Raw genomic sequence first — 15,601 nt, forward strand, 5'->3', positions numbered from 1 at the left:
TATACCTACCATTAGAAAGGTATGAGCCTATTAAATAAAACAATACTCAATTAGAAGAAGGAAATGTATAATTCACTTCACTATTAGGCATTCATGGCATAAGTTTATTGGTTTTGGCGTCACTGGGGAACTCATTATGATTGACTCTGCTTGGAGTGCAGCACAAACAAGGGACCAGCTCCATTTCCTGGGCTTTGGGGAAAGGGTGGAGAAAAGGGAGCTGTAATGCTGAAGGAACAAGGCAGCTGGAGAGAAATTAAATTGAGGGGACAGAGGTGGTCTAGCTAAAATGAGCATCTCATTAAAAAAAATATATATATATATATATATACCCATAGACACACATATACATACATGCATGTACTTATACACATGCATTTTAAATATATATATATACCCATATACATACATGTACATACTTATACACTGTTCTAGTTTGCTAGCTGCCAGAACACAATATACCAGAAATGGGACGGCTTTTAAAAAGGGGAATTTAATAAATTGCTAGTTTACAGTTCTAAAGCTGTAAAAATGTCCCAATTAAAGCAAGTCTATAAAAATGTCCAAATTAAGGCACCAACAAGAGCTTACCTTCACTCAAAAAAGGTCGATGAAGTTCAGGGTTTCTCTCTCAACTGCAAAGGCACATGGCAAACATGGTTATGCCTGCTAGCTTTCTCTCCAGACCTCTTGTTTCATGGAGCTCCCCCAGGGGTGTTTTCCTTCTTCATCTCCAAAGGTCTCCTGCTGCAATGTGGGCTCTCGGCGTTATGGCTCTAAAAAAGGGACTCTTCAAAATGTTTCCTCTTTGAAAGGATCCAAGTAAACTAATCAAGACCCACCTGGAACAGATGGAGTCACATCTCCATCTAATCCAAGGTTAACACCCACAATTGGTGAGTCACATCTCTGTGGAGCTAACCTAATCAAGTTTCCAACCTACATTATTGAATAGGAACTAAAAGAAACGGTTGCTCCCACAAGATGGATTAGAATTAAAACATGGATTTTCTAGGGTGCATAAATCCTTCCAAACCAGCACACACACGTATACATACACATATACACAATGCATGTATTCAGCATGAGAAAGCCCCTCCCCATTGCAGCCCCACCTTCCTTCCTAAACTGTCCTGGGCTTCATTCCCCTTCAGAGCGGAGCTTTGAGGAAATCCAAACTTCTTAGGTTGTGTGAGTTTGGAGACGTTGAGTCTATTGCCAATACAAGACTTTGCCCTGGCTCTAATTTGAAATTCAGAAAATATGACACCCCTATAACTGGAAGTTCATCGTAGTCAAATTTTATTGGCAAAGAAAGGTTAATAGGGCAGGGGTCCACTGTGTTGTATAATTCAAGTTCTCCTTCTTTGTGCCTCTTCCCTACAAGAGATGACCGGCCTTTAGCATTCAGATACCCCAGAAGAGGTAATGTTTAAAATAGCTACGTGCTCTCTATTATCATAACAACTCTGCATCCTATTTGTACGAAGGACAGGATAATATCATTCAATTCCCTGGGAACTTGTTCGTAAAGATCAATCTCAACCATGGCTTGTGGATGGACTTTTCTTTTTTCTCTTCCCTCTCACTCTCTTTTAATATCCATTTTCTCTAGCTTCCCTGAAGTTCTGAGCATAGCTCCCAAAGGTAAAAACGGGTTAGGTAACCTGGAAAGAGAGGCTTTCTCCTGTGAAGAGTGATTTTTCTAGTCAAACTAGAGTCAGAAAGAAAAACTCCTTAGGTCTTGGCTAGATACAAGTTTCAGGAGTCTTAGGGAATGCTGTTAAAGAGAAATATCCTCAGGGAAAATTGCTATAAACAGAAACAAAAAAAAAATCCTTTCATATCCTGGCAAGTGAGTACGCACTCTCGGAAGCACAAATTGGCATTGAAAGTTCAATAAGTGGGGCGGGCCACGGTGGCTCAGCAGGCAGGAATGCTTGCTTGTGATGCCAGAGGATCTGGGTTCAATTCCCCGTGCCTGCCCATGTACAAAGAAAAGAAAAAGAAAAAAAGAAACCACTAAAAAAAAAAAGTTCAATAAGTATACATTCATCAAAGGCAAAAGAGAAAATTCAGGCAGAAGAAGGGAGCTCAGGGTAACGAGAAGCTGCCAGTGGAAGAGTATTCAAAGACAGGAATAAAAACCAGTCCAGAGCACAGGATGACAAAACGCGTGACGCCAGAGTCCACACAATATTTTTGTGTAAAGATGCAAACTTTCCCAGATTTCAAAGAGACGGCACACTCATTTTACTGGTTTAGGTAAAAAAAAAAAAAAAAACACTAGCGTTAGGTCTTGCAGTCCATGAATTTCACAGAGCACTTAGGGAAAGAAAATGCTAACTACAGTAGGTAATTATCTGTTAGGAACATGGTTAATGATTATGTTCAGAAGATGTTAACAATCAAGCTTAAGGAAAAGCTTGCAAGAGTTTCAAAGGGGTCCCTCCAGGCTACGTGATGGTAATGTGGTCTGAGGAGCCTGCTTTTAATGCAAATGCCTGTTGTCATGGTGACGGGATAGCACCCGCCTGTTCACCCACACACAACCCCCCACCCCCACCCCCATTTTGGTACAATAAACTTAGTTCATGATGGATTTTGTAAGTACCCAAATATGGAAAGGAATAACCCATATGCTCTTATCCATCAATTGCTCTACGAAGACCTAGAATTCCAAAAGTGAATCCTAGGAAGTGTTTGGAACAGAACAAAAGAAACAGAGAGCCCACTAAGAATCCTCACGCCAAAACACACACACGAGGTCTCCCATTTCCGAAATTCAACAGTTTTTGCTCACAAAACTGTTTTGCACTGAAAACATCATCCTTGGGTTTTTCTCTCTCTCTTTTTTTTTTTTTTTTTGCTCATCTCTTCTATTTCATTCATAATAAAGGAGAATAGCATTTTAGATTTTTTGAGATGCCTCAGAGATAAACGCTCACCGGGGTTAGCAATGATTTATGAGGGTCAAGTAATAAAGAATAGGAATTTCATTTATTTTATTGCCTGTTTACCTCCTAGGAGAAGAGACAGCTGGTAAATCATTTTGGTGGGTGAGTAAATTGGTGGTGGGGGGGGGGCTTTTTGTTTGCTGAGGCCAAGAAGAAATCACAGCTTGGAAAAAGATTCAGAGGATGGATGCCTCCTTCACCCACCCCCTTCTGAGCAGGATTGCTTGCAAATTCCATCAGGAAGAAAGCTGTTGATTCTTCCCTTTAGAAGTCCCAGAGAAAAGCAAGGGCTTTGAAAAGGCTTCTCTGCATTGTTTCGGTGAATTTTAGTCCTCTTAATTTCTAAATACTTCCTTATCTCCAACCTAAATCCTTACAGTTAATATTAGTCATAACTACTACTCTCCTACCCCTGTAAAGTCTACCTCTATGTAACACGGACATTCTTTGTACAGTTCCAATTCAAGAACTGGATTTCTTTGGGATTTCAGGTCAGTTCCACTAAAAGAAAAACTTCTCATGTGATAGGATCTCACTTTGATTGAGGGATTCAGAGAGTAAAAGAGAGTTCCGCGGAGGGAGTAGAAAGGGGAAGCTTACATAGGGTAAAGCAGAGATGAGCAAGGAACTGCTCTGCTTGTATGACATGAAGTTTCCATTTCACATAGTGAGGTCTTACAGAGTGGGGAGCAGATACAGATGGGAGAGTATGGTATGTTCAATCCGATAAACTATCTCTCCGGTGCCTAAACTGTTTTATCACCAGGTATTGCCTATATGCAGTTCTGTAGGATGCGTTCCATTGTTCCAATTTCTTGGAAAGCCTCCGTGAGCCAATTGTTTTTGTCTTCAGGAAAATTCTTTCTAGGAAAGTAGTCCCCCCCGCAGCTCCCAGGGCTGAAGACCATTTTCTTTTACTTCGTTCCTGAAAGAGCCTAAATGATTCTCACTAGAATAGAAGGGCCACCACTTACTCTCAGTCAGTTGACAAGATATGGACATTTCTTTGCTCTTTTACACAAAACATTAAAATTTCTGATGTCCTAGAGATCAGCCCTTTTTCAAGGTGGCATCATTATTTTGGTGATCAAATAGGTAAGGATAAATGTTTGTATTCTGCTGGGGCATGATTTTGCCTCAAAACATTCCATAAATACCCAGTGTCTCATCCTGCCCTCGTTCTGTTTCTTTTGCATTATGGCTCCAAAGCTAAAGCAATAAGGAGAAATGCTGCTTGGGAGAAGTGTGCAAACCTCTGCCTTTGTCTTTTGCTGTTCATCTACTGGCTGCATGCTCCCTACAGACGGGTGTGGACGTATGCACACGTGTGTGTGTGTGTGTGTGTGTTTAATGGACCCACACAGTGCTTTTAAAATTTTCAAATTAGTTTCCAACATTAATGTGGTAATTTTCAGATAAAAATCTGGATTTCGGGTTTTTCCTTAAAAATGTGAAAATCTAGCCACAATTGCCTATATGGCCACAAGTGGAGGTCCTTGGTGACTTTACCCTTTAATGGGGCCCTCATACTCCAGTTTCCCTAGTCCTCACTAGGTCTTACTCATTATACCCTGCCACTTAACTCGCCTAAGTTGCCTGCCCAACCCCTTTTGGTGCATCTGTTACTTTATTCTAGCTTGAACTAAGCCTTCACACCAAATTGGAATCAGCCTTTCAAAGACAGCCCTCTTTTTCTTTTGCTGTGTGAAATTTGTAGGCTTTTTATTCTCAAAAGGATGTGTCTTAGTGGGAATTTAATAACCATCATTGCGCCAGACTTAGCAAAGGGACAGATTTCACAGAGGGTCTCCAATAATGAGAATCAGTACAAGGGGCAAGTCCCCTCTGGAAGTCCTCTTTGGCTCTCTGGACACCCATAGACTGGGACCTTTTCTGTGACTGAGGATCCTTCTCTCAAGGCCATTCAAATCACCTCAGGGCACCTTCCTCTTCCACCCACCTGTCCTCTTTGGGCTTGTGAAAGGGCACTTGATTCCTGAAGGGAGCACACGGGGCCTGCAGAGCTCTTGAGAAACTAGAGAGTTGGGAGAACTTGAGGTAGATGAGATAGGGAAGGAGGGAGGGGAAAGTGACCCTAAGACCCATACAAGAAGTTCCTTTTGGGGAGCTCACACCTAGCCCTTACACACCTAGCCCATACACACCTAGCCCTTACACACCTAGACCTCACTCAGGTCCTGAAAAGAACCAAAAGTGCAGCTCATCAATCCCTTATTAGCATAACCAGAGGGGGAAGGACCCCTCCCAGTCCTTGTAATGCCTGAATCCCAATCTCAGAGCACTTCTCCTTTGGAGAACGCCCACCATCACCCCCTCTCAGTGTGTCTTTTTGTTATGCATTAAACTTTTGGGGTCATATGCACTGACTAGTCCTTATGTTATTTGACTAAACCAACTGACTAGTCCTCGAATTCTTTCCTGCAACTGAGTCAAGAACCCTCACAGTGCCGGCCCTTCCATGAGGTCTCAACTTCTCTAAGAACTCCCAGGGTTATCTGTCAAACTGATGTAGGAAACCATTAAAGAATGCAGAGACGAGAAGAATCCTACTTGGACCTTCCTGGAACTGTCAAGAGGCCCTTGAGAAACACTGGTTGACTAACCAAAGATGGGTAGTAAGCCTTCCTGGGCAGAAGATAAAGAACAAGGTCAAAAGGGTTTCTGCTTCCTGATATTAGTCATTAATATGCATTGCTTTTTTGTAGTCCAGTAAATTTCGTTTGCTCCTATGATGGCTGAAAAATGATTGCAAATTCTTTACCACTCCTGTTCTTGAATCTGAGCCAGTCCTAGGACTTGCACTGGATGTGATGCTGGGTAGCTTCCAAGACTGAACCTTAAGACATCTACAGCTTCTACCTGTATGCATTGGAATGTTCCCTCTTGGGGAACATACTGTGAGAAGGCCATGCCATATGGAGAGTTCACGAGGAGGACAACCAAGGTGCTTTTGTTGACAGCCCAGGTGAGCTTCCACCTGACAGCCAGTACCAACAGTCAGTCATTTGGGTGAACTGTCTTGGAGCCTCCAGAGGACCTCACTTGGAGTAGAAGATCTGCTCTATTAGCTAAGCTTGTCTAGAGAGACAGAATCAGCAGAAAATATCCATAGATATAAAATTTATAAGTGACTCATGTAACCATGGGAATGTAGAATCTAAAATTCGTAGAGCAGGTTGTGAAGCTGACGATTCCAATGGATGATCTGGATGAACTCCACAGGAGAGGCTCACCAGCCAAAGCAGGAAGAGACCCTGTCTCTTCTGAACCCTCCTTAAAAGGCTTCCAGTGATTACATTATATGTCATTCATTGCAGAAGACACTCCCCTTGGCTGATTACAATTGCAATCAGCTGTGGATGGAGCCAATGTGATCGTGATTTAATTCTATGAAATGTCCTCATAGCAACACACAGACCAGCACTTGCCCAACCAGACAAACGGGCACCACCACCTGGCTAAGTTGACACATCAACCTGACCATGACACCTGCCCAGCTGTCTGTTACTGCTTTAAATCACTAAATTTGGGAGCAGTTTGTTATGTAGCAGTAGATAAAACAATTCCTTGTGATAACAGTATATGGTACATACTATTATCATCTCTTTCACAGATGAGAAAACTGAGGCACAGAGACTAAGTAAATACTGTGTTCGCAGAGCTGGTAGGCAGTAGAATCAGGTTTCATACTCACTTTGGAATCTGATTCCAAAGCCCATGTTCTTCACCTCTATCCTATACTGTCTCAAAGAGTTTGTGATTTAATGGAGAACTACAAAAAACAGTCAGAGACCTCAAATATATATACAACCCATGAATCTGAATCTTGTAGTCATTTAGGAGCTGGGGAGACAGTACATCTCAGACAAGCCTGGCAGAAAACAGACCATTGCCTGATTAAGATAATGAAACACAGCCATAGTTCCATTCAATTCTACTGATATTCTAGTGCAGAGCTGAACAAACTTCAGCCCAGTGTCCAAATCCCACCCACTGCCTGATTTTATAGAGTTCTGTTGGAACGCAGCCATGTCCATTCATTTATATATTGTCAATGACTACAATATATAATGGCAGGGTTGAGTAGTTGAGGCAGAGATAGTATGGCCTGTAATGTCTAAAATATTTAACAGAATATGGAAACAGTTTGCCAACCTCTACTCTAAGGCAGTAGTTATCGATCTTTAGACTGTATCAGCATCACCTAGACTCAGTAAGTATTGGATGAGGCGCAACAATTTGCATCTCTAACAAGTTTGCAGGGATGGTAGCAGCCTCTAAGATGGCATGCAATCATTCCCACCTCCTGCTACTCACACCCTTTTGTAATCCCCATCCCCTGAATGTAGGATGAACTTACTGACTCACTATAACAAATAGAATATGGTAGAAGCAACGGGATGTCAATTCCAAGTTTAGGTTGTATAAAGACTGTGGCTCCCACCTTAATGTTCTCTCATTGTCTCTTGCATTGTTTGCCCTGGGGGAAGCCAGTTTCCATGAAACAGCCCTGTGACAGCTGGATCCTTTCCCTGGCCCATGGAGGGAAGCCTTCCGATGGGGTCCCAGCCCCTGTTGACAGCTTACCTGCAACCTTGGGAGAGGCCTTGAGCCCAAGGGGCCTGGGCAAACAACACCCAGATTCCTGACTCACAGACACTGTGAGATAAATGTTTGTAGTTTTAAGCTGCTAAATTCAGGAATGACTTGTTAAACAACAATATATAACTAACACACCAAAGACTATACTTAGTTTGGTTGTAATAGAAGAGCTGTTTCTTCCGTCTTCTAACTTGGTTAGACAGGGAAATGTGGGTCTGTGATATTTCCAAGTTCTAGAATGTTATAGAAGCATCTGACATTTCTAAGTTCTAGAGTGTTATGGAAGCATCCTTCCAGACTCTTTTCGCTGTATTCACAGCAGAGTCTAGTTTGCTATGTTGACCCTAGTCATCAAAGAGCCCCACCTCCTCCCACAGCCTCCTGCTGCCCATAGCTTTGGGAGACTGTCAGGAGATGGGAATTCTCAACTCCAAGGAAAGAGGTGGGCAACTTCGGTTAGTGTGGAGAGCACAGCAAAAGACAAGGCCCAGCAAAATGTGGGAGGTAGAAAAGTATTCCTTTGAAAGCCCTCATTCCATCCTGGCAAGCAGCCTCAGGGTGAGGCAGGTTAGATAAGGAAGGAGGGAAGGGGAAGTGACCCTAAAATCCATAACAAAAAGTTCCATTTGGTGCATACACACCTAGCTCTCACTCCTTCACCCCACCTCCACCCCCGCCTGCACACCTAGCCCTCAATTCAGGGCACCTGCAAAGAACCTGTGAAAGGGCAGCTCATCCACCCTTCATTAGCTCAGCCAGAGGGGGAAGGGCCCCTCCAAATCCTTATTCAAGAATACCAATCTCAGACAGCTTCTCCTCCCCTTTGGAGGATGCCTGCTCTCATCTTCCTTCGAGCACGTACTTCCGCGTCACACGAAAGTTTTGAGCTGTACACACTGGCTAGTCTTTGGATTCTTTGGCTGTTCACACTGACGAGTCCTTGAGTTCTTTCCTGTGACTGAGTCAAGAACCCTGACCATACCAGCTCTTGGTTGAAGTCTCGATTTCACCGAGAACTCCTGGAGCTGTCCAGCATCAAGGAAGGAGCTGACCCTTTCTCTGAACTATCAGTGAATTCACAAGAAGCTGCCAACCAGCAGCTCATACATACCCTCCAAGAAAGCAGAGATCTTTGTCTGTTTTGTTCACTGATATATACAAGCACCTCAAACAGCTACTGACCTAAAGAGGGCACTCAGTAAGGATCTGTTGAATTTAAATGTTGCTACCCCAGGGTGGGACCTGACTCCGGCAAACCCCAGGGTCCTTCCTCCTTTCCCTCCCCCTCCCCCGTCTGCTTGCCCTGGGAGTCTGGCTCTGAGGAAGTACTTGGGAGACACCCTGATCAGCTCAGCCAGCTCCTCCCATGGTGGAAATAGGCTGACACGAGGCCCCTGATAGATTTCTCGACCAGGAGTCGAAGAGACCAAAACTCAGCTAAAGGAGATTTTATTGTCAGGCTATGCGCAGGCAGGCAGTGAGCAGGGGAAGGGGTACAGCTTATATGGGATGGCTGGAGGGAAATAGAGAAAGGGAGGTGGTGGGTTTTCTTTGTTTAGCTTGGGAGCGGGAAGTTGGCAGGTGCTTATTGGTCGGTTTAGAAGCAGGGGCCTAAGTGGGGAGTTATTGCAGGCTTGCAGCTGCTGGGGGTGTAACTGTTGGAGGACAGATGTTAGGTACGGGGAGCTCTAGCAGGAATGCAGCTGCCGGAAGAGGATGCCCGGACACTCGCACGATTGCCGTGTGGGCTGGTGCTGGTTTGGTTTTTCACGGGGCCTCCTGGAGGTATGGGTGGGGGAAGTTTATTGGAATATTTGCTAGGGGTTGGTCACATCACGGGGGAAGGGGCTGCTCACATCACGGGGGAAAGGAGTCTACCTAACAGCGCCACCTTCACACCACCCCACACTGCAGAGTCAGCAGGGAAGGGGAGCGCCCTTGTATCGCCTGGAAGGAAACTGATATGCAAAGGATGCAAGCCACCTCTGAGAAGTTTCAAACCCCCAGCCCTAAACATTGACTGACTGTCTCCATTGAAAAAGTATAAGAGACCAGAAGAGAAAGGACTCAGTGTAGGTCCAGTATTAGGAATCAGGAAATACAAAAGGGTGTTTTGCACGTATACACACAGCAATGGGCCTAGGGCTTCACTCTACTAACTTTAGAGGGAAATAAATCATATTCATTTAACAGACACAGTGGAGGGATGTGCTGGCACAGCGCCTGACACTCAGTAAGCACTTAATAAATATTTATTGAATGAATACAAGTGATCTTAAGCACAGCAATTATTTCTTAAGTGCAAGAGGAGAAAGTTAAAATCATATTTGTGAAGCCAAGTGTCCTCTCGTCTCCACAAGCTACAGATATAAAAGAGTAAGTAGAGAGAAAGGAAAGAGAGGTATCATTAGAGCCCTCTGCAGAAGCTGAAGAGGCTCTCACCGCTTTGTGACTTGGGTCAAAGCACTTAACCTCTCTGGGCCAGCAGCTGCGTCTGTGGTAAAATGGAAGCGCTGGGCTTGATCTCTGGGTTTCTTCCTCTTCAAAGCTAATTCCGGAGTTTGGCTGTGAAAGGAGCGCTGTCCTGACCTTATCTGGAACAGTGAGGGGCGGCCGTTGTCATTCAAATCGGGGAAATGGCCTTTTATTCAACTTCCAGCTCGGGCCGAGGCGCTCCGTTGACTCGTTTGCAGAATAGAGCAGATTTCAGCACGTGCTGAAGCATTTGGAGGAGGCTGGAGAGGAGAAGATTCTGATGAAAACATGCCCCTGCGAAGGCATTATGCTTCCACGCTCACAACCACCGAAACTCCAAAGGCAGCAAGAGAAAAAGGAAATGGGCCAGTCTCGCTGGTTGCAGAGCCAGGTGTCCTCCTGTATGGAACGCCTACCTGACCTCTAAGTGCCGGGGGTGGGAAATGGAAAGTCGGAGTTGCTTTACTGCTTTCCCTATTTGCTGAGGAGGAGAAAGCAGAGGTGGGGCGGGGGTGGGGCGAGCACGGCTCCAGGGAAAGCAGGCTCCTTTGCCTCCGATTCTTGTCTTTCTAGTTTGGCAGGCAGTGAGAAATGACCTTCAGGAAAGACCCAAAGGAAAAGGTGGGAAAAGAAGTTCTTGAATGAAAAAGAGCCTAGTAAACCATTTTTTGTGTGTGAAAATAAAGCCCTTATCTCCAATGTCCTTAGTATTTGTGGCCAATACCAAGGACCTTGTTGTAAAAAGGATGCACATATAAAAGTCTATGCCGGAGAATTGCAGATATGTTAATAGGCATCGCTTGAGGAAAGGATGTGGTGCTGAAATGAGTTTGGGAAGCGATTTATCGCAGGACTTCTCAGAGCCTTCAGCTCTAATGCCACAGAAACTCAAACGAGAACTCTTGTTCTCTGACTTAGGGGTGATACACTTCTATCATTGGAAGGCAAATCTTGCAAATGAAAAAATTATCGTCCATAGTTTCAGAAGGGAAAACAACTAACATATGTTTTTAAATTATTCCTTGGGGAGAATAGAATTTATTATTTAGTTTAAATAGTGCACTTTTGCATGGAAGTTAGGAGACAAAAGATCTGGGCTTGATAATGTTGAAATACTTGCTAACAAGAGCTGTGGTTCGCAAATCTCTAGGATAAGAATAATAGCTACCGCTGGTGGAATGTTTGCTCTTTGCTGGGTCCATGCTGAATATCAATACCTGTATCATTACCTATTGATGTTTGGAGATACGTTATGTATGTATGTATTTATTTATATTTATGTTTGCACTTTTTTTCTATTTAATCCTTAGGACCCCATCTGAAGAGATACTACTGTTAGCCCCACTTTGTAGATAAGAAAACTGAGGCTCAGCTATTACCCAACCTGCCCAAAGTGATACATGCAGTGAAAGGCTCAGCCAGGGTGGAAGGCAGGCGGGGAAACTGCACAGTCACACCCCTCACAGGACGCCACCCTGCCCCCTAGAAGTCTCTGGACAACGGAGAACTCAGTAGAAGGAATTCTGGCATTGAAAAGTTGTGTTCTACATGACTTACAAGGTCTTTCCAAATGTTTATGATTCTAATTCCCCTCAACCTATAGAGACTAGTAATTATTGTATTTATAAAAGCATGCAGTTCAACTTTTAAAAATATTAGTGACCGGGGTCAGTAGCAGAATTCTTGCCTGCCAAGCGGGAGACCTGGGTTCAATTTCTGGTCTATGCATTTCCCAAAAAACAAACAAGCAAAACAAACGCAAATTCAACAAATGGTGCTGCAATAACAGGATACTCACATGGAAAAAGAGTGAAATGTGACCCTGTCATACAGCATGCAAAAAAATAAAAATAAAAAAGTATGCGTGACCCCTGCGTGCCTAGCACTGCAAATACTGCAAATGTTAAGGGGCAGGTGTAAAGTACCAGAAGGCGCATCGTTTAAAACAACAGAAATTGATTGTCTCACAGTTCTGGAGATGAAAAATCCAAAATCAAGGTGTCAGTGGGGCCCTGCTGCCTTGCCTCTTTTGACTTCCAATGTTTGTTGACAATCCTTGTGCTCCTTGCCTCATAACCACATCTGCTTCCATCTTCACATGGCTTTCTCCCCAGAGTCTGTGTCTAAATTTATTCCTCCTCATGAGAACACCAGTCCTATTGGATTAGGGGCCACCCTGATCCAGTCTGGCCTCATCTTAACTAATTACATCTTCAAAGGCCCTCTTTCCAGTTAGGGTCACATTCAAAGGACTAGCTGTTACGGCTTAAACAATACTTGGGGGGGAACACAATTCAACCCCAAGCAATAGCGAAGTAAAACTGTCTAATAGGGGAAATTTTTAGGTGGTATGAATGTTTCTATAATAAAAGTTAAATAATGATAATTTTAATAAAAGCTTAAGGTGGCAGCTGCCCTCAAGAAGCTGATGGTCCATAAGAGATGAGGGGACACACGGGAAGCATAAAACCCCTTAAGCCTGTACCACCTGTGCATCTAACAGGTGGGCCAGGCCTCAATTGCTGGGGGTACCTAGAGGATGCTGAGTTGTGTGGGGACCCTACTCTCCCCACCCACCCACCCAGGGTGGCTGCCGACCTGACATGATGTCACCAAGACCCTGTGATTGAGGTTGGTCATTTTGGCTGCCCAGCTGCTCAACTGCTTTCCTATGTTTGTATGAATGAAGCAGCAAATACTAGATGGTAGTGTATGCCCGACTTCCAAGGACCAGCTATGGCCACTCAATGCCCGAGGGCTTTCTCTGGTGCAGGAAAAGCGGGAGTGCTAGGTCATGCACGTGTCATCTACCCACCCAGCAACCCTCAGCCAATAGCTTGCTCTTTGCTGGGTCCATGATGTGTAAATAGCCCAGCTCCTTTGTTCCCCAGATGGGACAATGCTGAGGTGCAGGGCTACACTGTTTCCCAGAGTTCCCCAGCAGGATTAAGCTCTAGTTGCCCATGGAGGTAAATTGCTTGATAACAAACTCTTTATTGCTTCTTCCTGTTCCCTGTCTGACTTCCCCACTCCTCTACCAATATTTCCTTGGATCACCTTACACATTAAGTACTTGCCCTCATATAGTTATTTCAGGGTTGCTTCTGGGGAAACCCAGCCTAAGATGCTTGGTCTCCTGACCCTTGGCGACCAGGGCATATGACTTAGGTCCATAAAATTGAAATGCTTCCACCTGAGAGTTTTACCCCAGAGCAAGGGAAGAATCAAGGATGGTCTAGAATTCATCCTGAGGACTCTTATTGCAATTACTGAGACCTTGTTCTAACTTGCTTTGTCTACTCCAAAGCACAGTAAGCACTTACTCGTGTGACATAGATGCAATCAGACAATCAGGAAAAGAAATGGACAATCTGGACTTCCCCCAGTGAATGCAATCTTCACCATCAATGAACGCCTTTCATCTTTCAATTTTTCCACCTGGAAAATGGACGGTTACCTTGATTTGCTAGCATGGCAAAGTAAAGCGAGAGTCTCCAGTATCTAGAAGGTGGGGGCACAGGACCGGCCACAGAACCACCGTGCAGCCCCAGGGGTGGCAGAGACTCCTTCTCCAAGCTGCTCCTAGGGCATGATTTTGGCCGTGACCCACCTGTTATGTTAAGAAAAATTTCCTTTCTGCTCAAGTTATCCAGACTTGGTTCTCCGGAGCCATCTAAATACACACCCCCATTCTTATACAATGATGCCTGGACTTGGTCCTCAAAACGAGCCAAGAATTTTACATTTGGAATTTTATTCCCAGAATTTGAGATTTGGAGAAGACATTTGGGGCAATGTCCACCCCACAGTGGGGTATAGGCAGAGGCAGATTTTTGACCATAGTAGTCTGTAAGCTGCCGGAATATGATATACCAAAAACGAAACGGCTCTTTAAAAGGGGAATTTATTGGGCCGTGCACTGGTGGCTCAGTGGCAGAATCCTTACCTGCTGTGCTAGAGACCCGGGTTCAATTCCTAGAGCCTGCCCATGTGAAAAAAAAAAGGGGGGGGGGTGGATTTATTAAGCTACAAGTTTACAGTTCTAAGGCTGTGAAACTATCCAAATTAAGGCAAGGCTATGAAAATGTCCAAATTAAGGCATCCAGGGAAAGATACCTTGGTTCAAGAAGGCTGATGACATTCAGGGATTCTCTCTCAGCTGGAAAGGCACATGGTGAGATCTGCTAGCTTTCTCTTCAATGGCTTCCCCAGGGCTCTGTCCTTTCTGTTGGCTCTTTTGGTTCTCGTGGCTTCCATGGTTCTCAAGCTTTTTCCAAAATGGTTCTTTCTTAAAGGGCTCCAGTAAGTAACCCCACCTTGAATGGGTGGGTCCCAGCTCCATGGAAACAATCAAAAAGCTCCCACCCAGCAATACTGAATAAGGATTAAAGAACTTGGCTTTTCTGGGGTATGCAACAGATTCAAACTGGCACATAGTTGAAAGCCAGTCTCTTTGAAATAAGGTATCTGAATTTAAAGCCATCACTTGCTGCTTTGTGACTCTGAGAAAGGTATTTAAACTCTCTAAGCCCCCATTCGTCATCTATATAAAGCAATAGGGATCAAGTAGGATGATCTACATAAAGCATTTCGTACAGTTTCTCAGGATGCTTTCAGCTCTAAATAACAGAAGACCATGATAAAAGTATCATCTTTTAAAAAAATAAGATATTTCTTATTTCACAAATAAGAAGTTTAGGATGTGGGCTGTTCTAAGGGTGTTGAACTGTTTTTTTTATGTTATCAGGGACTCAAATGCTCTCCATAATTCTTCTGTGCTATCTTTAATACATCTGCCTCAAAATGGTTGCAGAACAGTTGGAGATGCTCCAAAACAGCACAACCTCATGCAAAAACAACCTGCTGGAGAAGCAGAGGGCAGAGTCCCTCCTGAGAGACTCTATATAAAGGAGGAAAATCTTCCCCAGAAACCCTCTTACATCTCATGAGCCAGATTTGCATCACATTCCTTGTCTAAACCAATTTCTACCAACAAGAATCCATGTAAGATGATTGGCTTAGATAAAGGCAGCACGAACCAACCGGCACTGGGATACTATCACTGTACCAGGCTGCGTGGTGTTTTCCTAAATTCACGTCCCCCGGAACCTCAGACTGTGACCTTATTTGGGAATAGGATCTCTGCATATGTAATTGGTTAAGTTAAAATGAGGTCATTCCGGATTAGGGTGGACCCTAAATCCAATATGACCAATGTCTTTATAAGAAAGGGAGAGGCCACACAGATAAAGACACATAAGGAGAAAAACACATGAAGGCAGAGGCAGAGATTGGAGTTACTCTGCCAAAGCCAAGGGACACCAAGGGTGCCAGCACCACCAGAAGCTAGAAAAGGGAAAGAAGGATTCTTTTCTAGAAACTTCAGAAGAAAAGAAGCCCTGTCAACACCTTAATTTTAGACTTCTAGGCTTCAGAACTGTGATAGAATGAAATCCTTTTGTTTTAAGTACCCAATTTGTGCTACTTTGTTGCAGCAGCCCTAAGGAGCCAGTAGGGTCACTTTTCTGGAACACAAGAAGGCGAAT

General features: G+C 44.1%; 1 long non-coding RNA gene across 1 annotated transcript; it reads right to left on the reverse strand.

Annotated features, from left to right (window-relative positions):
* Positions 1-6,483: 6,483 nt before the first annotated feature.
* Positions 6,484-8,060, reverse strand: LOC143651209 (uncharacterized). The gene is made up of 3 exons (XR_013159912.1): positions 7,728-8,060; positions 7,566-7,637; positions 6,484-6,849 (listed from the first exon to the last, which is right to left on the reverse strand). It is a non-coding gene; the product is annotated as an uncharacterized LOC143651209 (long non-coding RNA).
* Positions 8,061-15,601: the final 7,541 nt, after the last annotated feature.

This window comes from Tamandua tetradactyla, chromosome 12 (genome assembly GCF_023851605.1).
Source record: "Tamandua tetradactyla isolate mTamTet1 chromosome 12, mTamTet1.pri, whole genome shotgun sequence".
NCBI lineage: Eukaryota > Metazoa > Chordata > Mammalia > Pilosa > Myrmecophagidae > Tamandua > Tamandua tetradactyla.